General features: G+C 39.3%; 1 long non-coding RNA gene across 12 annotated transcripts in view; it reads right to left on the bottom strand.

Moving 5' to 3' along the window:
- Positions 1–754: 754 nt before the first annotated feature.
- The window catches only part of LOC102901148, a 147,604-nt gene continuing 122,140 nt past the window's right edge, over positions 755–26,218 (bottom strand). For 8 of the 12 annotated variants that reach the window (XR_006588575.1, XR_006588577.1, XR_006588572.1 and 5 more), the window contains 4 exons: positions 24,354–24,395; positions 18,109–18,198; positions 17,037–17,143; positions 16,059–16,361 (listed from right to left, as the gene is read on the bottom strand). This is a non-coding gene — a long non-coding RNA (uncharacterized LOC102901148). Of the gene's footprint in view, positions 1,176–12,397; positions 12,472–16,058; positions 16,362–17,036; positions 17,144–17,277; positions 17,420–18,108; positions 18,199–20,339; positions 20,458–23,317; positions 23,391–24,353; positions 24,396–26,218 lie in introns of those variants that run through there. The other 4 variants (XR_006588583.1, XR_006588573.1, XR_006588580.1 and 1 more) reach the window with 4 other exon arrangements.

The following is a 26,218-nucleotide window of genomic DNA, read 5'->3' as shown; positions in this document are numbered from 1 at the left end:
TTCCCCTCCCCACTACCTCTGACCATGGCAACATCTTCTTAGCTACTCTCACCAATCACCAATCTACGTTTCACAATATTAACAGTGATCACTCCAAAAAAATATGTTCATTATGATGGACACATTTAAAATCTCTCAGTGTCAATCAATTAATTTTAGTACAAGATCTTAAGTCCTTAACATTATATAAAAAAAAGTCTTACCTACCTTTTTAGATCCATCTCCCACTGATTCCCAATGCACCTTGCAAACTAAGCATACTTTATTTCCCTAATCATAATATACTTGGCCTCACATCTCTGTCCTTGCACATACTGCTCTCTCTGCCTGGGGCTTTCTTCTCCAGATAATAGAATTAAGAAAACCATCATTTTACAATCCCTAATGAAATAACGGATTCAGGCAATGGTCACCAATGGATCTTAAAACCATTAGGCATTACGTTTGATGAGAATAACACACCTTCGTCATCTCAATTTACTGATTACTAGAGATAATTTGACTCTTGATGTGATGTGATATGATGTACTCAGCACTGTCTACGAAGAATTCTTGACCTTCCTCCCTCCCCAAAAAAAACCACTGAATCCAAAAAAAACCAAAAAACAAAAAAGAAACCAAAGAAACAACTTTAGTTCTAACTTCTAATTTATAGAAATAGATTAATAGTAGATTAAATGATATAACAAGAACTATTTAACCAAATTTAGATTGTGGCTACCTTAGGCTGGTTCTCCCCAAAGCAGACCTTGAGACAGGTTTATGGTTTATTTGTGGGATATCGTTGGCAGAGAAATGAGGAAGCAAAACAAGCCAGAAAAAGAAAGGAAGCCATCAACTGGAGTATTATTGAGCAGGTAATGACTGCAAGTAACTGGGGTTCAGTCCGACTACGAAAGTTCAAAAGAGTAGATTGTATCTCCGAGTTATCCCAAAGGTTAAGAAGTTGAATCATTTATCTACTTCCCTCAATCATTTGGTTGAAGACTGCTGGGGGAAGAGGGAGTGGCATTATTAGCTCATGCATAGCTGGTGGTGGAGAGAGGCCAGGAAGCCCGAAGAGTCACAGTTGCCTTTTCTTGGAAGCCATTGTGTCAGGTCACTTGGGAACAGTGAGTGCCAAAGGAAAGCATTCAAAGCACTAGGGGCATTGCTCTAGCCAGCGAAGTCATCAACTGAAACCAAACCACAGAAAAAAGGGAGTGAGGAAAAGGCATTATTCCAGAGTAAAGGAAATTGGCAAAAGACTTCGGTGAAATAACCAAATCAGCAAGGGGCTTGTTTGGATCCTGATTTGGACAAACTGAGATAGTTTAAGACAATCAAGGGAATTTGCATATGGAAGCCCATTCCTAGGCAGATTCAAGGACTGAAATATTTTATATAATTTTGTGAATTCCATTTTAACCTCTCAATATAAAGATTGTATTTTCAAATTTAGAATATACTTGCATGTACCCTTCTTCTAGACCTTTAAAGTAGAACTTTTTAGATTTATCGCATTTAGTGTGCATTTTCTTGTCCTCTTATTTAGAAAATAAGCTGTAGGAGAACAGGTATCATTGTCAGTTTTGTCCACAGATATATGCCAAGTGCCATAACCATGCCTAGCAAACAGAAAGTGCTCGTTAAGTGTTTATTGAAAAGATGAATGGACTTAGGAGCTTCAATATCATTCAGAGCTATGGCAGCCAGAAGTTTCATTTAATGGAAATAAATTGGGAGTGTTGCAATGAGGTGATCTTTTCAACTTAGGCTCAATTTAGAAAGGCCGTCTTCCTTCCAAAACCCAAAATGGGATAAAACCTTTCGCATCATCACTGCATGATAAAAAGAATGCAGAAGAAATTAGGAAAGAGACGCCTAGAGAGGGAGGTCACAGCACCATGAGAATGGAGAGTCATTGCCAGGAGCTTGTAATTATTAGCAGATGTTTTGCAGGACACATTCAGGAAATGTCAGTCCCATGTTTTAATAATAACAAGTAAAGACTCACTACTGAAAGGGTCTGTAGTGCTACAGCAGAATTTTCTGCAACGAGTTAAGTTTGATGATCCAAGCAAGACCATGTCAAAGTAATATACCAACAGAAGAGAGAAGAGTATCTACAATTCAGTTGTGGGAAAAGAGAGAAAAGTAGTTACTTTCATTGTGACTATATTCCCCCCGGGGCATGATCATACACGATGGTCAAGAGAAATAGGTTTCGTTATGAATTGATCTTTCATAACGGTTACAATACTAGGAAGTGGGGTGAGGCCATCTGCTGCAAGTGACTAAACTCAGGGTCAGTGTGTTTGTTTTTAAAAACAGGCTAACAGGGGTGCCTGGCCAGCTCAGTTGGTAGAGCATGTGACTATTGGTCTCAGGGTCGTGGCTTGAGCCCCAAGTTGGGCATAGAGAAAATAAAACATTAAAAAGTAATAAAAACAGGCAACGAGTCAGACTCCGAAGCAATTTTCAACTCCTGTCTCAGGTTAATAAGAACGGAAATTATCTCTTTAGTGAAAATACCAATGGAGCCCATGTGTGATTTTGTGATACCCTAAAGCCTCTCTCAGCAGGAAGGCATCTGGGAGATCAAATCTTTCTGATTCCCTTCAATTCCCTTCACAGCAACATCGTCTGAGGGCTTTTGCCATTTCCTCATTCTAGGCACAGAGCTAAGCTTGGACCAGCTGCTTTCTCTCAGCTCACCACCACGAATGACTTCATCCTGTGGCCAGCTTTGCTGAACCCCAGTAAGCGAGCCTCAAAGTTACTGATTTATGTACACTGGCCTCCAAACCAACCCCTGACATTATAGATGTCAGGCAGCAGCATGATTATGAAACACTATATCAAAAATTGGTACCTTGAAAAAGGTACGTCCTGTCATCTGGAAGGTTTTCTGATGACAATCTCTTACCAGCTATGATAGGAAACAATTGATCAGATTATCACTCTACTGTAGAGTTCACAATAGCCCTAATTAATGTGAAAGAACTACACCTAGCCTCATCACTCAGCACACACCTTCCCAACCTTTCATTCTGTCCTTCTGCCCTGTGGAATATCTATCAGTTCTCTGAATATGGCTTCCTCCCTGTCACCATCACATAAGTTGTTCCTGTCACCTACCAGATGGCTATCTCGGATTAACCTTTAAGATTTCAACTTGGATGTCACATCCTCCACAACAAGTCCCATAACCTCCCTGCCCAAGTTGGACAACTCCTGTTTGCCCCCTCACTTCTCTTCTCATAGAACCCAGGTGCTCCTTGCTTGTCCTTCTAGAATTCTGAAGCCCACAGGAGGGAGACCATAAGTAATTAGATCAACACTGTATCTACAATAATTAGCACAAATGCCTAGGAAACAGCAGCCACTCGTTTCATATTTATATGGGATGAATAAATGAATAAACAATTTATCTTAAAAATATAGAAGAGAAGGGGCACCTGGGTGGCTCAGTTGGTTAACCGTCTGACTCTTGATTTCGGTTCAGGTCATGTTCTCACGGTTCATGAGATCTAGCCCTGCATCAGGGCTTGGGATTCTCTCTCTCCTTCTCTCTCTGCCCCTCCTCTGCTCATACTTTCTCTCTCTCTCTCTCTCTCTCTCTCTCTCTCTCTCTCTCTCTCAAATTAATTAAATAAAACTTTAAAAAATACAGAAGAGAAGGCAAAATAAAATTTTGATCAAAGAAAAAAATATGATCCAGAAATCCTTGCCTTGATTATACAGAGCCTAGGACTCACCTACTTCTTGAAAGTGTGAGGAGAGGTTGACGCATCATCTCTCCATCACCACCTAAACATAGCATCACAAGGGTTAACTGTAAGAGCTCACATCATGGAAGGGCTTCTAGGCAGACCTCCAAGTGCTTTTGTGCATTCATTTACCTGATCCTTGCAACAACCTCAAAACATAGATACTAAAATTATATCATTTTACAGATGAGGGAAATGAGGCACAGAGAGGTTAGTTAACTTGAGAAAAGGCACACAGCACAGAATCAGGATTTATATTAAGAAATATTACATGACAATAAGAACCATTTCCATGAGATACAAGCAACAAGGTTTTTGCATCAGGGAAATGGAAAACATGGATTAGTTATTTAATGGCTTTGGCCCAGAATAGTGTGCTTCCTCCATCATGTTTAGAGTAGAAGACAAATCTATCTGCTCTACTAGTAGCAAGAATTTTGGACATAAAACTCTCCCTCAAAATAGAAGAAACTACAATTCCAAAATACAATTTCCAGTGATAATTTCACTTTTATTTACTGCTAAGTAAATAAAGTCAAAGAGTAGTTAAACTCTGCATATTCTTTCTTGGTCCTAAAGTTAAATACTGGCTGTAATAGAAAGTTAATATAAACACCTGCCTTGGGGAAAATTTTAATAAGAGAAAATAAGCATACGATATGTTCCATGGATCCCGAGCTTTGCACAATATTACGGGAAAAAAGAGTCATAGAAATTTGGGACTGGTAGTTAAAAGCCAAATAAGAATGAGTACTGCTGGTATTCTCAGAAGCTTTAACATCTTATTCACTATGAAACTCCATATATATTATGCAGTGTTTCTTAAGGTATTTAACCATCACATTATTTTCTTAAGGAGTTTGCTCAGGATTTATGGGTCAAGAAAGTTAATTGGGGGAATTATTGTTCTAGCAGGTGGTATTATTCTCATTTACAAACACCTACAAGTTAACCATTGGAGACTCAGCTTCTGGTTTTTACCAATTTAGTATCATAGAGAAATGCTATAAAAATCTATTAATTGGATTAGAATTAAGGAAAGCTCTCAGAACTGATGTGGTTCAGCATCCCACTCAGGATGAATGATACTATAAGAAATTGAGGTTTGGTTCAATTTTCCTGTGTAATAATCTTACTAGAAAGATTAAAATTTCCAGAGTAAAAATTTCTGCAAGGAGATCATCACAGAAGTAGTTAGATGCCACATAAGCTGCCTCACTAAACTAATTATAAAGGGAGAAATTAGATTGATACTATAATGAAACATAAGTTTCTATTATTGTATTCCTTTAATTGGACTAAAGAGGTTTAACCAAGACTTTGCACCCTGTAAAGAACTTATTCCAGGAAAGTAACAATAAACTCGGGGCAATAAACAGGGCACACTTTAGGTCTCCTGTCTCCATAATTAATAAATGTCTAAAAGTCCACAATTAACCAACAGCTAATAAAAGTCCAGAACACACGCTAGGCAAAGACATAAAGAACCAGTTGATGACACAGAACAGGAGATTTTAGGGGTCAAAATTATGAAACATCAAAATGAAAATGGTCTTTCAAGTCAATATGACTTGAAATGTCCATTCCTGCCATTTAACAGATGAAAACAGTAAGGCCTAAAGGGAATAGATGAATTACCAAGGTCATAAGGCAAGTCAAAGGCAGAGTCAGAACTATTAGGTTGAACCAACTGAAATTGCCGGTATTCACTGTTTTGACCTACAAAAATGCTAAAAGAAAGAGGAGGAGGAGGAGGGAGCGGGAAGGAGAGTGGGGAGGGAAGGGGGGGAAAAAAAGAAAAACAAAAGGAAAGAAAGCTCCTTAGTCCAGAGCCTTAAAAAAAAAAAAAAAAGCCAGAACTTTGGCGTCTGCAACCACACTATACTAAAAAAAAGGTGGGGTTGGGGGTTGAGGCAGAGAAAGATCAGAGACGTTGAGTCTGAATTACACAAATAGAGCCTTGACCTGAATTTTGAAAACTAAGTTACTGGGAAACTTGAAGAAATAAAGTATCAGATCTTCCCGTTTGAAAAATAAGACAACCAGTGGACAAAACGCATTGGAGAATAAATGTCTGGCTGAGATAATGTACCTACTTACAAATCTTAAAAAATAACAATCTTTCTAATTATTTACAGCACAGTCTGAGGCGTTGTAGTTCATGTCCGAACTTCCCTGCGAGGCTCCTTAGCGCCACCTAGTGCCAGCCAATCAAAATTCACACCGTAAACACGACTTGGAAATCATTGCCTAAAGCTGCCGGTTCCTTCTTTTCCTTAGAAAAAGCAAGCTACCACCTGGGGAATTGTTAGCCTCTTCACCATAAATAGAAGCTGTGAAGTGTTTCAGCTCATTGGGATCCTCAAGGTTTATGACAACCCTATGTAGCTGGATACGTCTACACACTCATATCCTGAAAAAAAAAAAAAAATTCAACCCAATACGCAATTCATTCTTTGGATCCGCAGACCTTATTCAGCACCTCCTTTGTACCATGCCCTGTGCAATTGGCTAGGGACAGGAAACAAGACCTCACGGTCTGCTGGAGGCGAGAAATAAGTGATTAAATACAATAGAGTGTAATAAGTATTTATTGCCTGAATTAACTTTTAAGAATAGCAGGAAGCATCCAAGTGAAGAATCAAGGGAAAAGGCCTGCCTTACAGAAATCACAGCCTTGAAACGGCTCATAAGCACAGATGGGAAGGCCAAGATGAGTTGAGTACAGCAGGGGCCCTGAGGGGCCAGTGGTTAAGAAGGAGGCTCTGAAGCCAGAATGGTGTGGTTTCATCTTGATTCTGCTTCTTTTAATTCTGTGTGCCTTGGTTTCACCTTGGTCAGACTGGGGTAATAATAGCGTCTCCCACATCAGGAGGTTATGAGAATGTGCTTGTAAGGGCACCTGCGCAGCGTGAGTGCTCACCAGCTATTGGCTGTAACTGTTTTGGCTGGAGTGTCAGTGCTCATGGACCAGAAAGCGAGACAGTCCGCACAGGATGCACGAATGGTTATGCTGTGAACAAACGGGAGCTGAGACTCCTCTCTCCCTCTCCTCTCTCCCTCCACACACAGGTTCCAGAGTAGAGTGAGCCCAGGGATGCTCACAACCAGGTCTATTTCCCTCGGGCAAGGGCACAAAGGGGTCGTCGAGAGAACCAGGTGCCTCAGAGGTGATCATTTTCACCTTTTCATCCCCGTAGGTGACGTGCCGCCAGCACCTTTCCACAGCCCTTACGGTAACCAACGGCTCATGGCTACATGGGGCTAAGAGTCTCAGACTAGAGAACTCTGTGGTCCCTGCAGCCTCCTCCACGTCAGGACAGAGGAACGGACAGGGGGGACAGAGAGAGAAAGACTACGACTCACCGGAATTATCTGTGATGCTTGTCTGCCCTCTTTTTCTGGTGTCTTGCATTTCCTGGTGCATTCTTGTCTTCTACCCACCAGGGGATCAAGGAGGAAATGAAGTAAAAGGAGACAAGGAAGAGGACAAACAAGGAGGAGGAAGACAGGGAGGAGGGCTGGGACTAGTATTTACTGAGTGCTTATGCCCTAAGCATCTTCCATTAATCTCATCTAATTAGCACGACAGTCCTATGTGATTTTTCTATTATGATTCACATCTTACAAATGAGAAAACACTCTAAGCCCTAGGAAGATTACACAATTTACCCAAGTCACACAGCTGGCAAGTGGCTGGGACTCGATCACGCCTTGTACATAAGGGTGCACGTACATATCCTTAAGCTTTCTGAAAGCCCTCAGCATGAAGGCAACCAGGCACGCCTTCCTCTTGAGGTGTTCCATGACCCAAAATTCTGTCTCCTCCTCCCCACCCAGACCTTGCCTAAAAGGGCTATTCCTGCAAAATGGCTGAATTCAGCTAGATAATAAAATAGATACGTGCATGCATTCATGCATATGTATCTGTGTTTAAGTCAACTGGCATTAAGATAAAGAGGAGTTATAATTCTCTCCCAGCAGTACGCATCGAAACATGCTGGTGCACGCACACACACATACACACACACACACACAGCCCAACACTTAATCCTCCCAGAAACATTTGACTTTTGAAAGGATTGTTAATTTGAATTACTCCTCAACAAAAGATAAAGAAATCTATTTATTTCTTGAGAACTTCTCCTTTTATTTATTTATTTATTTATTTATTTATTTATTTATTATTTATTGGCTGTCACGATTTTGGCTGGAGTTTAAGAGCTTATCTTCACCATATTCAAACAACTAATATCCACAAGATCAGAACCGTCCTCCACTATCAAATATGCACACAGTCCCTTACAGCTCCCTGTGCAATGAAGTTCACGTGTTACTTCTCCTAGGGATTGCTTTACGAGCTTCAACTTTATTATAGAATATAAAGTTGTCTCCCCGGTTAAAAGAATTCAAATTATCTCTAAACCATGCACAATTATTTTTCCTATAAGGACCAAAAGTCAGACTTATGTGAGAGTAAAAAGTCAAACTTGGAAGGAAAGAAAAAGCATAGGTCAAAATTCCAGAGAATAATAATTTTTACACAAAGATGTTTGTGTTTGACCCCCCAAATTTTGATATATTACCTTCCCACCAGTAGTAATATAGGTTTGTATCATAAAAGCATTTCAGATCCCTCCAAAGCTAGGCTATAAAAATAGAAAGAGGAAAAGGGAAATAAGTATTAAGAAGGACTATGTGAAATAAACTTTATAAAAGTCATTGTAACATAATCAATTGAAAAGTCAGTGTAATGTAATGTACTCACTACATTTTACAATATACAAGGTCACTGTCTTAGGTTCACCAAACCCACATCATTTGTTTTGTGGGCACCCTGCACGCTGTAAGAAAAAAATCTCAGGCAAGCAATGACTAAGTAGGATTTCAAAATTGGTTTCTTGGGGCACCTGGGTGGCTCAGTCAGTTAATCCTCCAACTTCAGCTCAGGTCATGATCTCGTGGTTCGCGGGTTTGAGCCCCATATCAGTCTCTGTGCTGACAGCTCAGAGCTTGGAGCCTGCTTCAGATTCTGTGTCTTCTTCTCTCTCTGCCCCTCCCCTGCTCACACTCAGTCTCTCTCTGTCTCTCTCAAAAATAAACATTAAAGTGTTTTTTTTAATATTGGTTTCTTATTCTAAATTTAATTTGACTCATCTAGTGCATTATCTACATGGTTTCTCATTTCTCACTTCTATTGAAACAGCCTGAGTCACTATTTGGGTTTAAAATTTACAAAAGAAATGCTGTCTGCAGACACCAAGCAACTTGAGTCATTGATGTTTTCATAGCCAGAGTTTCTGAAATAGAAATGCGATCTGTAGGTGCTCAACAACTTGAGTCAGAGATATTTTTATAGCCCCATTTTCTTACAGAGACGAAAGGAGATTTTAGGGGTTTTCCCTCAGCATGACACAAATATTTTTAAAGCATGTACTATGAAAGACATTATGCTAGACTAAAGGACAGGGCCGAGTAAGACTTACTATCTAACCTTGAGGAGTTTGCTGTCCAGTTGAAAAAATAAAACACATTCATTTTATTGAACATGTATTGTGTTAAGGCAATGAATGCTAATGAAAAACAGGCTATGTTCCTTTGAGAAATATGGTTGGGGGAGAGGGAAATAACTTACGTTGACAGTACAGTGTAGTAAATGTTAAAATAGTCATGCACAAGGAGATCTGGGAGTGCAATGAAGATGGGGGTGGGAAGGGAGAGAGATCATCTGGAGACCCGCTAAGCTAAATCTTAAAGGACAAGTGGAAATTAGAAGTTTACAAGATATCAGGGCACATGGGTGGTTCAGTCAGTTGAGCAACAGACTCTTGATTGCAGCTCAGGTCAGGATCCCAGGGTCGTGGGATGGAGCTCTGTGCTGAGTGTGGAGGCTGCTTGGGATTCTCTCTCTCTCTCTCTCTCTCTCTCTCTCTCTCTCTCTCTCTCTCTCCCTCCCTCTGCCCCAACTCACACTCTCTATAATATAATATAATATAATATAATATAATATAATATAATATAATATAATATGATATAATGAAAAGGAATGGAAAGGAAAGGAAATAGATTACAAGATAAAAATAAAATAAAATAGTTTACAAGATATAGTAACCAGGAATTAACCCAGTTTAAAAAAAGGGTAGAGGCAATCCAGAAAGTAGAAACAGCACAGAAATGAGAGTTGAATGAAAGAGCCAGATAACCTGGAAGACAAATTCTGATAAAAGCCTTGAAAAGGTCTACTGGACCTGGAGGTTGCCTAATCTGAACTTCCAAGGTTTTCAAGAGGCCTCAGGGGAATCTAGGCCCCCACTGATCATAGTAACAATTTCAATAACACACCCTCATATGGGATTTCCCACCTTCCCTGTCTCACTCTCCTGCTTTCGCACTCTTGGAATTACTTCCTAAATAAATGACTTACACACAAGTCTTTGTTTCAAGCTCTGCTTTCTGGGAAGACAAAGCAAGACAAAATGATTCATATTTTAATTATAATGTGAGAAAGTCTTAAGGTGAATATCAACTATAGAAATACCTTAATACCTCCCATAATAGTTCACTAGTAGGTAAGACTTAGTCACATGCAGGGCAAGGACTATGGATTTGTGTGTTAGCTACTGACTAAAGAACAGACTTGTATTTTGGGATTAGTTCTCAACCCACAACCTGAGGGAATGAAAGATGTTTTCATTACACAAAGCTCTCTTGTGATATAAATTTGTCCCAACGGAATTTGAACTAATGTAAGTCTGCACAAATGATGTATAAGAAACATCAATTGAGATGCCTGTTTTAAGGAGGGAAAAATTATTTTCTGAATGATAGAAAGATAAAGATTCTTCTTGGGGGCCAATTTTTGTTCATTTGAAACTCTCAGCAGCCAGAAATAATCTCTGAGGCAAAGGGGATTCCCCAGAAGGCTGCTGAACAAAACAAAAGCTTGGTCAAGGGAAACGTTGGGTGTGTTAGTGTGTGGAAATGATCCAGGACCTTTTTTTATTAGCAGGACTGGTTTTGGTCATTCAATAATGAGCACCCTGCATGAACCAGACACCTTGCTAGGTACAGGAAGCAAACAAACCACCAAAACAGGCATATTCTTCTTTCCACCGAGCATACATTTCTAGGGGACATAGACAATAAACAAATACGAACACAAACACATAGCTAGAAATTATGGTAGGCGTTGAGAAGTAGTATAAGGAGAGAGAATAAGGGAAAAGAGCAAATGGAAATTAGGGTCAGGAAAGAACTCTCTGGGAAAGCCAGATTGTGTGGAACCCTAAGAGTGAGTAGGAGGGAGTTAGCCAGATGAAAAGTAGGAGAACAAGCGGTCCAAAAGGAAGAACACACGTGCTCTAATTTCACAAGGAAAATTTAAAAAGAGCTCCGTTGGTTCACGGAAGAGTTTTAAAAATTAATGAGTAGGAACACGATAAGCGGGGGCCAAGAGTGGTGCAAGATGAAGCTGGAGAAGTGGGTAGAGACTAGCTATGTGGTTCCCAGAAGGTCATATTAAAATGTTTGAAGTTTATAGTAAATGCAGTGAAGGTCATGGAAACCATCTAGTCTAAACTTAAGCCGTATGCAAAAAAAAAAAAAAAAAAGGTATCATTAGCCTTCCTGGCAAAGACTGGATCCCGAACCACAACTGCCCGGGAATTTACTATTAAAACATCCGGGTTTGATGCTAGTATCCTAATGGGAGAACTGGCTCTACAGATCTAACTCCATGTTGATTTACCTCGATTGCACAGAACAGACTTATAAGACAAATCTGGGGCGAGCCTGATGTGAATTTCAAGTGAGAACCCTCACAGGGAGACGTGTTTAACTTCTAGGGATCAACTGGGATTAGGTAAAGAGAGAGGGGAGGGGCTTAACAATTATTTAGTATCAACCAGATGCTAGGGACTATGTGAGCTGCCTCGACTTTTTACGTAATCTTCACAACCACCTTAGAAACTAAGCACACTCACCTCCATTTTACAAACGAGGGAAAGACAAGTCAGAGAGATTAGGTCATTGGCTCTAAAGACACAGCTGGGAAGGCACACTTTGCCACCAGAGGTTAAGAGGGGGAGAAAAAAACCCTTTCATGCAGATCTTTATCTCGTCTTTGTAACCCCCTCGAAATGCCTGCCTAAACTCAGCAGACCATCAACAACTGTTTATTAGTTGATGAACTGACCAGATTGTGGCCATTGTGTAGCCTTAAAAAGAGGTCATTGGCGTCAAATAAACAATGAACTCATTAAGGACCACTTGTGAGACAATTAGGTCCAGGGGAATGTCAGTTGGCAAGCGTGGAAGTTGGGAGAGGGAACTTGGCTGCAGACCCGGCAAGGGCCCGTCAGTCACCCAGGGCCATGGCAGATCTGTCTTGAGGCTGCAGGCAACTCCTGGCTGCCAGGGTGCCAGCTTTGAGACAACTGGGTCCCTCCCCACCAGCACTACATCCTTCCTGGGTTCTTTCAATTTGCCTTTGAAGAACACAGCCAGGAAACCGCCGCTAGGTGTCCCCCGAGTAAAAATAATGAGAGACAAAGTACTTGGGCCCTTTGGGTTTTTTTTTTTTTTTTTAATTCCAGTGGCGTTAACCTACAGTGTTATATTCACTTTTGAGAACTAACTTGACTTACGTGTCCAGGTTCTTTGACTCCTGGGCTCTTAGGGATAGGGTGGTACTGAGTAGTTCAACGGGAACAAACGACCTCTGTAAATGAAAGGGAGTTCTGTCAAGAAAGCGGCATTTAAGCTCCTCCTTTTCATTTTCAATTAGGGTCTGTATCACCCCGCCTAGGGAAGACAGGCCACGGAGGCCTGGAATGGGCAAACAGTGTTCTCGCCCAAACTGCCTGGCTCTCTGCAGGGCGCTGCACGGGACAGAACCCCTGGGCGCCCCTGAGCCCTGGCAATTTCCTACTGAGCAAATGTAAACATAGAGAACGGTGCTCTGGCACGTTTCTAACATTTAAACATCTTAAAATTTAAATGAGGTGAATTGCAGCCATTGCCTTTTCCTGAAACAGCAGGTGCAAGTGCCTTGTTTTCTTTAGTTATGGCATGGGCAAACAGAAAAGCATGATTTGGCAAAGTGTGTCCCAAGTTGGCAAAGCTACAAACACAGGCTTCTCACCTTGGGCTCTCCGGGCTCGGCGTCGCCTTTCCTCCTCACCTTCCCGCAGGCCCCTTCTCCTTTCCAGTCTTTTTCCCCATCTCCCCTCTTTTGTCTCTCCTCTTCCATTTTCTCCCTCTTTGTAACCATTTTTATGCACACACAGAATCAATCTTCTGATTATGATCTTTGACACATTCAACAGAAATAAGTCCTTGCCCTGGCTTTAAAGAGTCAGGAAAGGGAGGGGAGGGTGGGGGGAAAGAGACCAGAAAAGGAAAGGAGAAAGAAAAGATTTAGAAAACAGGTGCCTCTATCTGCACCTGCCCAAAACTTAAGCAGGAAAATGGGCCACCAAGGGATGGGGATAGTGACAAAAGCCTAGAGGTCCACTTCCCTTCACTTTCCCTGCCTCAACTGCTGGACTCCTATATCATGTTGTAGGAATTTCTAATCTAACCGCAGCCAGATGACTCACACTCGCCGACTGGCTCCCTAGGCTTCCGCAAAACACCTGGAAAGATCAACCTAACCCAGAAAACAATCTCTCCCCAGGTTAACCTTTCAAGGTAGTTCGGGGAATTTTCAGCACTCGCTTCCATCTTATTCGCCAAAGATTCATAAGCCTTAATCTTGATTTCAGACATAGTTGTATCTGAGAGTCCAAAACAATTTCCAAACGAAGTGATGAATGGCCACAGACTGGGCTTGCTTCTGCCTGGAGAGGAAAACTGAAATGACCTTATTTGGGTCCAGAAAGAGCTGAGACGCCTATGAAAGGGCACCCTGTTTGCTTACAGAAGCTGGCTCTCTGGCTCCTCAAAGCATTCCTCCTGTCAAGCACCTCAGTGGCCCCAGGTTGCCTTTCAGGGACATGTCTTCTTTATCTCCTTAAAGCCTAAGAGGACCTGTAACTAAATTCTAAGTGCAAGCCATAAGGGAAAGAGAAAGTGGGGTCCACAGAGGCTAATTCAAAACTTAAATGTTGACTAAACCCCAAAGAAACAATCCTATACCGGTTCGCCTTTTCTTTTCGTATGAGAATCAGAAGGGAAAGGGAATTAAGGAAATACTTTTTGGGAAGTGTATAGGGGAATCCTGAATTTAGAAACTCTAGATGTAAAAGTAAATCATACATGCAAACCAGTAACTACTTTTTCAACTCTTGTTTCTAAGATAACAGCTAATGTTTATCAAGTGCTTCAAATACTCCTGGCTCTGGGTTAGGGGCTCTACAAACATTGATTCATCTAATACTCTCAACAACCCTAAAACGTGTATATAATTTTTTAATTGAGGTATAATTGACATATGTTAGTTTAAGGTGCACAGTGTGTTAATTTGATACATTTATACATTGCAATGGTATCACCACCATATATCATTATTGTGTCCTTAACAGGAAAGCTGTTTCTCAGAAAGATCTGAAACTTTCCTTGAAGTGAACAGCAATTTCCTCTGACGTAATTTGCCTGAGGCCCTGAGCATGCCTGAGAGCCTGAGGGACCTGGGTATTAGGAAAAACTGAATTAGAATTTAAGATGGGAAATTAGACCATTTATTAATTTTCAGACCTTCAGAAATGAAAACACCTAATATTTCTCATTATACAAAGGAGAGAAACATATGTTTTGACCATCCCCTGTTTTTGCCTTTCTCTCATTTAGAAGATTATCCATATTCTCTCCCAGTAGACTCCGTAACTCATTCAAAATATCCATGGGTGCAGAGCGAGCAGGCAAATGTCCAGAATTTGAACCCGAGACCATCCAGTTCAGAGCCTGGACTCCCATTCGTTTCCCAGGCTGACTTTCCACCTTTGGCATCTTTCATGCCCCTGCCATGGTGACCAGGTTTGAAGGGTAGAGGGACTGTAACTTTTATAAATCTGAGTACTCTTGTGTGAATGAAGGGGAACAACTGGGAAATGCCAATGGAATGAAGGCAAATGGACTGCCATAGCCAAGTTGCATTAGAAACTGGCTTGTCTTTAGGAAAGCCTATCCACAAGATATTTTCTGAGGTCTTTTTTTCAGTGCTACTCAGTGTTGCCCAAGGGCCTCTGGGTGAGATAAAGACAAAAATTGAGAGTGTGTAGAAACCTTTAGTAGTCCCATATCATCCAAGCAAAAGATTCTATATGTCCAAAAGTATGTCTGCCATGGATTGGAAATAAAAACAACCGGTTCTTCAAGACAAACAGTTCAAGAATCTTTAATTTAGTCCATTAGGATCTTGGTAGGTGTTTCCAGGTCTCCCTCATAAGGCTGAAGAATCATCCAGCGAAACCCAAGTCGACTGTCACCCTTGTCCAAATAAAACCTAAGTTTTCCCAAGGGCGGGACTTTGTTTTGCCCACTGCTCCATCCCTGCTTCCTAGAATCACGCCTGATGTTCAAGGAATATTTGTTGAATGACCAAAATGCACTCATTTCTCAGTGGGAAGTGCCCAAAATCTTGTCCAGGAGTTGCCCTTGCCCATTTCTCAAGTGGGCCTCAAAACAACCCCGGTGATGGCTGGTCCTCTACACCTAGACCACCACCTCACCTTCCTCCCATCTCCACTCCTCACCCAGCCCAGACCTCCACTCCCACCAGGAAGAGAAGTAGGACAAATTATTGCCATTTATTTCCCCAGATGAGTTTCAGAATCATTTGGGCATATTTTCCAAACTGTTCCATTGAGATTCTGACTGACATTACACTAAGCATATAAACTAACAGGAAAAGATACACATCTTTACAACATTGAGTCTTTTCACGCATGAGCATGATATGTCTACTTATTTTCTTGTCTTTTTATTTTTTTTTTTTTGATGTTTATTTATTTTTGAGAGAGAGAAACAGAGCACAAGCAGGGAAGGGGCAGAGAGAGTGTCTGTGTCTCCACACAGAATCCAAAGCAAGCTCCAGGCTCTGAGCTGTCAGCACAGAGCCCAACGTGGGGCTCAAACTCACAAGCTGTGAGATCATGACCCGGGCTGAAGTAGGAAGCTTAACCAACTAAGCCACCCAGGTGCCCCATTGTCTTTTTATAACTCGTAGTAAATTTTGTAGTTTTTATATACTTTCTGCATATTTATTGGTAAACTAATTTTAGGATGATTTATTTTTATAGTTGTTATCGTGTATGGGGTCTCCCTACTGTTTTGTTTTCTAATTCTTAGTATAAAGGAAGAAATGAATCATTTTGGTAATATTTATTTTACATCTCTTCAATTTAACTAAGTGTTGACTAATTTTCATTTGATTATCTTGGGTGTAATATCATAATATCAACAACTGATCATTTTATCGTATGCCATTTCCTTCCTCTAGTTGTACCTCTTTTTCAGCTCTTTTTCTTATTGCATTTAGGAGAGTAAATTCTTCTTAAATAAACTTTTGGTTGGGGAGACATTTAAGATGCAACAGAAAAAATTACGAGAGTCTACAGGGATGCTGCCAATGTAGTACGTAGAGGAGATTTATTGCTCTTGATGCCTATACTTGGGAAGGGGAAAAACAAGAGAAACAATAAATTAAGTCAATACCTGATAAACTCTGTCCCCTTTAAGTTACAAACCAAGAGAGAGAAGAAAATGAGGTCATAAACTTAAAATGGAGGAATGCAAAAAAGAATTGGTTAAGAAAAATATCCTTCACCATAAATAGTTGAAGAAGCAACTAGTTTGCTACACTAAGGTCTTGGTAAGTACCTCTGGGTCTGCCTTATAAAGCTTAAGAATCATTAAACAAAAGCCACTTTATAAAGAGACATTTTCTTTCAGCCAACAGACTACTCTCTAAAGTTCTTGAAGCCTGTAGGTCTTGAAAATAAAACTGATACCAATAATAGCAATTTTTGAACTTATGTTCCAATGATATATGTGAAATGAAATACAAAATTGTGATGAGCCACTATCTGCGTATGTTTTAAGAATGGTGGATTTCATGTGCTCAGGCAGTTCAGCCAGAGTCCTTGGTCATTCTTGATAAGAGTCAGAGCTATTCCTTGCATGCCCTATAAAAAAGAAAGAAAGAAAGAAAGAAAGAAAGAAAGAAAGAAAGGAAGGAAGGAAGGAAGGAAGGAAGGAAGGAAGGAAGGAAGGAAGAAAGAAAGAAAGAAAGAAAGAAAGAAAGAAAGAAAGAAAGAAACCCAGTGGGCATTTCTTCTAGAGTACCTGCAGAAACCAGCTCCAGGAATTGCCCTGATGAACAGGATCGACCCAGTCTTCTTGAAGATACAGAGGCAGTGGAAACAGCCCTCGTGGTGCTTCATCAGCATGCACTAGAAGGTGAGCAAATGTCACTTACAACCTGCCTGTGTCAGTCCTTTGCTCAGTGAAGAAAATATCTCCCTGATGAATTTTGAAATTCTATGTTTCCCATCAGGAAAGCCAGGGTGGGAGGTTTAATTTGTACCTCTGGGAAGCTCTGGAACATGAAAGCAAATATATTTAATTAAATGTGCCTCTAGGTTGGTAACACTCCAGGATCTTGTCAAAATGAAACACGAGATCTTTTCTGGAACTTGGGGCATCTTCATCCAAGTATCCTCAGTATTCTGAAACAATTATGATTGGCCAAATATGAGGAATAAGATGTTTGCAAAAAGGAGCAAAAATATGTGAGAAAAAGGAAATAAACATAACTTCCAAGAGTGAAAATCTAATTGCCACAATTAAAAACTCACTAGATTATTTAAATAGCAGATGAGAATAAGCCAAAGAAAGAACTGGTAAACTAGAAGCTGGATTTCAGTAAATTATGCTTAATACTTCACAGAGAGACGGAAAGTTGGAAAATATATGTTAAGAGATGTGGAGGATAGAATGAAAAAAAGGCTAACAGTTGTCCAATTAGAGTTCCAGAAAGAGAAAATAGAGAAAATTGGATTGTGTTAGTTATCAATAACCATGTAACAGATTACCCTAAAATTCAGCTGCTTAAAAACAACAAACAGGGGTGCCTGGGTGGCTCAGTTGGTTAACCAACCAACTCTTGGTTTCAGCTCAGGTCACGATCTCACAGTTTTGTGAGTTCAAGCCCCACATTGGGCTCTGCGTTCGCAGCACAGAACCTGGTTGGGATTCTCTCTCTCTCTCCCTCTCTGCCTCCCAACTCAAGCTGTCTCTTTCTCAAAATAAATAAATAAACTTTAAAAAATAAAATAGCAAAAACAACAAACAGTTGTTTCTCATGGTTTCAGAGGGAAGTTTCAGTTTTGGTGTCAGGAATCTGAGAGCTGCTCACCTGAGTAGTTCAGCATCTCACAGGAGTTCAGGGTCTCACAGGAGGTTTCAGTCTTGCTGTCAGCCAATGCTGCAGTCACCTAGAGTTTGACTAGTTCAATTAGTCAGAAGGATATAAAAATTATAAACCCATATGTAGCTATTAACATGGCCTCATAACATACAAAGCCAAAAAATTAACGAAGTTGCAAGGGGAAGTTGACAAATGCACCATAAATGGGGGAATTTTAACACACCTTCTACACAATTAATAGATAAAGCAAACTATTATAATCATGGGAATAAAGAATATTTGAACAAACACAACTAATAACTTTTGTAATGGGGACAAATTAAACCCTGCACACATTATGATCAGAGAACATATTCTTTTCAAACATACGTGGAACTTTGATGAAAGCTGACCACATATCCTACCATAAAAAGATTTTCAGTAAATTTCAGTCAGTATACTTCAAACCATATTCTATTTGTTCAATGCAATTATATTTGGAATAAGTAAAAACAAATATTACAAGAAAATAGATTTGGGAAAAGTCATAAACATAATTTATTAAACAATCAAAAGATTAAGAAAAATCATAATGAAAATTAGAATAAAGTTAATACTAGACTGCAACTTTGATAAAGACAAAAGCTATGTGTGTTTAATAACTTTACATTCTAGAATTTAGCAGGGACCTCATCAGTAATTGTCAAATAAATATCTGAATGGATTTGAGTCATAAAAGTTAAAAAATATTGCATGTAACTGTTTATTACATTCTTGTTGCTGCCTGCATTTTTCTGAGGTAATTTTAAAAAATTGTCCTCTCACACCTGTCAGAATGGCGAAAATTAACAACACAAGAAACAAAAAGGGTTGGCAAGGATGTGGAGAAAGAGGAACCCTCTTGCACTGTTGGTGGGAATGCACGTTGGTGTAGCACCTCTAGAGAACAGTATGGAGATTCCTCAAAAAACTAAAAATAGAACTACCCTATGATCCAGCAATTACACTATTAGGTATTTACCCAAAAGATACAAAAATACAGATTTGAAGGGGTATGTGCACCCCTATGTTCATAGCAGCATTATCAACAATAGCCAAACTATAAAGAGAGCCCAAATGTATATCGACTGATGAATGGATAAAGAAGATGTGGGGTGTGTGTGTGTATGTGTGTGTGTGTGTGTGTGTGTGTGTGTGTGTGTGTGTATATATATATATATATATATGAATATTACTCAGTCATCAAAAAGAATAAAATCTTGCCATTTGCAACAAGGTAGATGGCGCTAGAAGGTATTATTCTAAATAAGATAAGTCGAACAGAGAAAGACAAATACCACATGATTTCACTCATATGCAGAATTTAAGAAACAAAACAGATGAACATATGGAAATGTGGTGGGAGAAGAGGAGAGAGGGAAATAAACCACAAGAGACTCTTAACAATAGAAAACAAACTAAGGGTTGATAGAGGGAGGTGGGTGGGAGATGGGCTAGATGGGTGATGGGTATTAAGGAGGGTATTAAGGTATTAAGGAGACACTTGTTATGATGAGCACTGGGTGTTGTATGTAGGTGACGAATCACTGAATTCTACTCCTGAAACCAATATTGCACTGTATGATGGCTACCTAAAATTTAAATTTAAAAAATGTTTATTTAAAAAAGCCCCCTAGATGTTGTTATATTGCAAGATGTCCCTAGCTGAGTTCTTTAAAAAGTCAGCTTGCAGGAAGATTAGTTAGATTATTTTTTTCCTCTTGAGTTTTACTGAGACGTAATTGACAAGTCAAAATTGTATATATGTAAGGTGCACAACTTGATGTTTTAATATACATATACATTGTGAAATGATCACCACAATCAAGTAATTAACATATTACTTTTAATTTGTTTAAATTAAACAAATTAATTTGGTACCTTCTTTTTAATTTGTGATGAACACTTATCAGCTACCCTCCTAGCAAATTATAGGTATAAAAGTACACAATGAAGTATTGTTAACTATAGTCACTGTGCTGTACCTTAGATCTCCAGAACTTATTCATCGTGCATACCTGAAACTTTGTAACATTTAACCAAATTGTCTCCCATTTCCTCTATCCCCTCTGCCCCCAATTACCTGGCAATCACCATTCTACTCAGTGTTTCTATGAGTTCAACTATTTTAGATTCTACATATAAGTGAGATCATACAGCATTTATGTTTCCGCATTTAGCATAATGTTCTCCAGATTTACCCATTTGTCACAAATGGCAGGATTTCTTTCTTTGTAAGGGCCGAATAATATTCCATTGTACGATGCATGTAATTTTTGAAATGACCATAACAGGTTGAAGCAACTATTTTCATGAAATCTGTTTTTAAAAAGAAAAAAAAATATTAATTATAAAATAAAGGAAAACATTAGGAACAATCTGTTTTCACCTGGATACAACTACACACATAAAAATGCTATTGTTTCAGAAGGTGAATCATATATCATAGTGAGTGAAACGGCATGAAAATGTTACATTCAGTTAAATCTCCACATTGTCCCTGTGTACTTATCTTCATAAATTCTACCATTTTTATCAGTTCCCAAGGAAACACTGAACCAACTACCTATGTGCTCAGGAGAGGAAATAGGACCGAGTAATGAGCATTTGTTCTAGCTGAAGATGTCTGAAATTGGCTGGAAATGTGCCTTTTTTTCTTTTTGCATTCTGTAATCCAAGCTTAATTTTTTTAAGGATGGCAGGGATATCACTTGCAAAACAGAAATGGAGGTTTATCTTTCACAGTCTAAAGTATTCCAGTAAATCATAAATCAACTGGTCATTTCTCTATTTAATGATTTACCACCTTATCAAGAGCATCTCCTTGTTAGCTTTTTATGAGGCTTATCATCTAGAGCCAGTCTCCAAAATTAGAGGCTAATAAATTATTAGCTACATGTCTAGATGTGCAACAGCTGACTGATGAGTAATAAAAGATCCCTCCTTCTTTACCATTCAACTGGGTAATTAGTTTGTATTCACCAGCACAATGTTGTAAAGATCTGGAAGCGATTCTATTCATGCATTCAGTACAGGCAGCTGAGGGGAAGGTCTGGTCAAAACAGCTTTGGAGAAAGAAGCTCAGTAATATTTGACTGTTTCTTCTGATCACATTTAGAAGTCTCAGACCTCTACCTCCCTCTGTCATCCATCTGAGACAGAGGCAGATATTGATATTTTTATTTACAATTCTGAAAACCATGGGCTTTTCAAGCATGCTGTCAAATTTCACCATTCCTGATTCAGGCTCCACTAATTTCAGAAGTCCAAATAATGCTAGTATAGCTGCAAAAAGGCCACTCTTTAAAAGCAGATCCTTTCTTTCCTGGTAAATTTGCAAGTAAATTATGTAAATATATTTTAAGGGAAGAAGATGTTTTCTATTCCCTTAGACAGTAAAAGTTTTCATGCATCTGAGAAATATCCTTTCTAGCCCAATCTAGATACAGACAGAGTAGATAGCTAGGTAAACAGATGGAAGGAAGGAAGGAAGGAAGGAAGGAAGGAAGGGAAGGGAAAGAAGGGAAGGAAGGGAAGGGAGTTGAAGAGAAGGGAAGGAAAGAAAAGAGAAAGAAAAGAAAAGAAAAGAAAAGAAAAGAAAAGAAAAGAAAAGAAAAGAAAAGAAAAGAAAAGAAAAGAAAAGAAAAGAAAAGAGAAAGAAAGAATCTGCAGATCACTAGGGACCTAGCACCTACCATCATTCTTGTTTGTAGATCTAGAAACTTGATACGCTTGATTTTCTTGGGATTGATCAGCCTCCCGGAAGCTGACTCAGCCTAACAATCCCACAGAAGAATATTTATGTTGATATTTACAGTCATTTTAAAATTTCACTGGAAGAATACTCCCTGACCAAGGTCTAAGGCCAATCTCCTGCCTTCTTATGGAAAGACATATTCAACAGAAAAGCTTGGTCAGTGGAGAAAGAATTTGAACCCAAGGAGTTGGTATTCTCTGGCAGAGGTCACTATTAATATTACAGAAAAAACAGAACAGAGTAACTAAAGTAGGTGAGCTGATGGCCGAAGCAAAAGGTTACAAACAGCCCTGCATTCTCGGGGTCACCACATTCAAGATTCAGTCCAGAGATCTGAAAGGGCAGAAACTCAGTGCTGATGGTGCAGTCACGTAAGATCAACCAAAGAGGGAATAACCCTTGTGGATATCATTCACAATAGCTGAGTGCATATGGCAACACTCTCCACAAAATGTTTCCTGCTTTTCACTTTCCTGATACATGGTAGGATTATCTTCCCTCCCACCACCATTGATATTAGACATGCTCTTTAGTTTAGCCAAGAAAATATAAATAGAAGTGAAATGTGTCATTTCCAGGCTGAGGCTCGAAGAAGCAGGATGTTATTTGCCTGCTATGGTTATTATGGATGCACAGAAAGGACTATAAGGAGCAAGGAAGGCCCTATGTCAACCTTTGTTAGGCATGTGTGTGAGAAAGAAAGAAATAATTGTTGGGCTAAGCCCCTGAGACATTGGGGGTATTACTGAACATAACCCAACCTACCCTTCCTGTTGTGGTATATGTCCTGAAATTAAAAAATATTTTACATTAAGGCTTCTTAGAGTCAGGGCACATTGATAACCTAATTAATACTTAGAAGGTGACTTGCTTTTTGTATAATCAGAACAAAGAGAGCTGAATAGTGTTTTGAGATGCCTGGAAAAGCATAATGGACCCCTCCTGCACTGTAATAGAGCATACTCTCTGGTAATGGCATTAGATCCACCTGCCAAACACCTCATTTACTCATTCATTCATTCATCCGTCCCAAAATATGTATAGAGTGCTTACTACATCCCAGACACTGTGCTGGATCCTGGGGATATGAAAGGATTGAGACAGTCCCGCTCCTTACGTATGGACTTAGCCTCTTTACTCTCATTCTTCTAGATCCCATGCAGACCATGTACTTTAAACCAGCACATATTCCTTTATCATAACCGTTTAGTATCAAACTGCCACTTTCCTTAGTCATGTTTTTATTCTAAACACACACTCTACATCAGTGCTTCCCAAACTTATCATGTTTCTTTTCTGCTCAATTCCAGACTAGGGCTTAAGTAAAACACTATACAATAAAAATAAGTTACTAGAAAAATATTTCGTGTGATTGAATGCCAACACAATGGCGATAAGCTATAAAAGTTTCTAAGTCATTACTTGCAGTTTCGGGACTTCTTTCCTTCCAGGTGGACAAAAGTTCACCGACCATCGCTGGTCTGCGGACTATTCTCTGAGAAGGACAAGCAGTGAGGACCTAAGCAAACTGAGGTTTCTGTTTTCATTTGTAAAACCATCTGCCTCTTAATTACCAAAGTTAAAAAGTTTCATGTGCTGGGTACCTCTTCCGATGAGCCCCCATTGCCTATTCAGCTAACCACTTGCATCATTCTTTAGTTAATGTTTTTTCCAATCACCTCACTTTTTATATGGATACATTTTTTAAAAATGTCTACTCCATGTAAATAGAAAATCTGCTTCACTTACAATAAATAAGACGTAACTTACACTTACAATAAATAAGTGAATAATAAATAGGTGAAAATCTGTTTCACTTACAATAAATAAGGCGTGCAAAGAAGGGTTATGAATAAGTAGTTATTCAAGCCTAGGGAAAGAGAGGCGGTCGCCTGCTCCGAGGAGAACTTAAATCTTACTAATGTGGAACTAAAACTTCCTACTTGACATAATCAGAAAACTGAGAGAAAACCAAAGAGAGCTTTTACTCATTATGTATTTCAGTGCTATGTAATCCTCTATTTATGTTTCCGTCTAAAACCATTTTAAGGACCAAACAGTAGTCTCTCTATTCTTCAGAAAACAGGGCAATATTTTAACTTGCCCAATATGAGGGCTGTTCCAAGTTGTCCACCACGTCTACAGTCACCAATCTGGTGGTCATAACCACACGGATAACTGAACACAAGCATCGAATGTCACCGCTTCCTTTCCTTGGTAACCCTGTCATAGGGACTACTGGCGCTGTAGGCCATAGGCTTACTTCAATTCTGGAAGTAACACTCTCCTCAGGTCTAAACAGTCTTTATGAGATTTTTTTTCTTTTTTCAGCAGACCTCATGCCCAGCATGGGGCTTGAACTCACAACCCAAGATTAAGAGTCTCATGCTCTTCGAACTGAGCCAGCCAGGCGCCCCTATGAGACTTTTGGGAGTCCTACCATGAGTACCCAACTAACCTGTATTTTCTTCCTTCTTCTAATAATGATCAGTTTCTTTTCCTGATGAGACAAGAAAAATATTTTTTAAAGACTGTAATTCCCCCTCAGGCTCCTTTGTAGCTTCAAGGAGAAAAATTAACTCTTACCTACTTATTTTTTACTGCTTTAAGTGACTTAATCATAATCCACAATTTTTTAAAAGAATGTTTTGCATGGTGGATACACAAAAATATTTACAGAACCCACCAGCAGTTAGATGCCATGATTAAATTAGGCGATTCACAAAATTCACGTGGTTTAAAAAAAATCATGATCCACAATTATAATATTGGTCACATCAGACAGACCTTAGAGGTTTGGCTTGCCCTCTCTGTTTTCATGTACCTACAACACTATCCAACTCTGAGCATTACTTTGACGTCAGGGATCAGGAATTCTAAGGACAGAAGAAGAGTCATTTGGCCTGAGTTTACAATTCAAGTTGTGAATTCTCCGTTAATTACCCCTAACTAAACTCCAGACCCAGGCTTCTGTGTGCATTAGCTGCAAATACGCACAGTGTGAATATTTAAGTTTGTGTGATATTCCCAGAGACGTAAATATGAGCTGAATCTTTACAACAACGGAGAGATCCTTCCGGAGGCATCGCTTACCTAATGTTGACCTTTTATCAAAGAATTTTTTTCCCCAACTAACTGTTTCAAATAAATGCTAACCATACAGGGTCTCTTCTCTCCCTTCAGGATATACAAACCACAGAATTCCGATGACTCACCCCAAAATAGCTTATGAATATGCCAGGGGCGGAAGGGCATGCTGTTTGGTTCTCTAAAACTTCCTGCCAAACTGTAGAAACTGAACATACACAGATATTTGGGGACTAACTGTGAGTAATAATGAGAATTTAATCCCCTTTAGTCTTCTGAGTTAGCAACAGCTTGCCTAACATGTCCGGTTACATCCTGTTTGCTACGCATGTGACTCCTCAAAAAAATAATAATATAATATTAATAGCACAATGTTTCATTGTTAAGACTGCTATTATCTATGTCAATGGTTCTCAAACATTGGCAGCCATTTGTAGACTAAGGTCACTTCTTGGAAGAGCTATAAATTCGTGGCTTTATGAAACAAACATATTATTATTATGTCTTTGAAATAAAAAGCCAGGATTCAAGGTATGGAATTTTAAGGCACCCAAGTCCTTAAAAGGGAAAGGCAGTTACGTATATTGATTAGAATCTTGAGTTTGAATCAGTTCTTTCGCCACCTAGGCCACATTTTGCAGGTACTTGGCCTAAGTCCTAATTTCCCCATATGTAAAATGAAGAGAATGGTAATACTGTCCATATTTAAGGTTAGAATTCTAGGTCCATACAGTGAGGATTAAATAGGGGACATCCCTAAATAAGGACTACTGCTAAGTAGCCCAATGAATAAATTATCTAGTGCCATCTCTTTTCACAAATAAAGAATCTGAAGACCAAAGCTACGAAGTGCCCTATGAACAGCCACTCACTCCTCACAGCAATGCCAAGGAAAAGCCCTATAAATGCTGTGGGTAAAAACGGGCTCTGAATCCGGTCAGCCCAAATTCAAGCCCCAGTTTTCATTCTTGCGAGCTGTATAACCTTGGGCAAGTCACTTAATCTTTCTGTGCCCCGATCTTCTCATCTATTAAATGTTAAAATAATATTTAAATACTAAAGTAATAGTAAAGTTTATTAAGATATAATTAAAATAAGAAGGGTATTATTATTAAATAATATTAAACTATTAAAATTATTATATCAATATTAAAATAATAATAGTATTTTTCTCACAGGGTTGTTAGGACAGCCTAAGAATGTAACATGTAATAGTGCCTGGCGTGTACTGACTAA

The sequence above is a fragment of the Felis catus genome, chromosome D4, assembly GCF_018350175.1.
Source record: "Felis catus isolate Fca126 chromosome D4, F.catus_Fca126_mat1.0, whole genome shotgun sequence".
NCBI classification, from domain to species: Eukaryota; Metazoa; Chordata; class Mammalia; order Carnivora; family Felidae; genus Felis; species Felis catus.
This window is presented reverse-complemented; position numbering and strand designations above follow the sequence as displayed.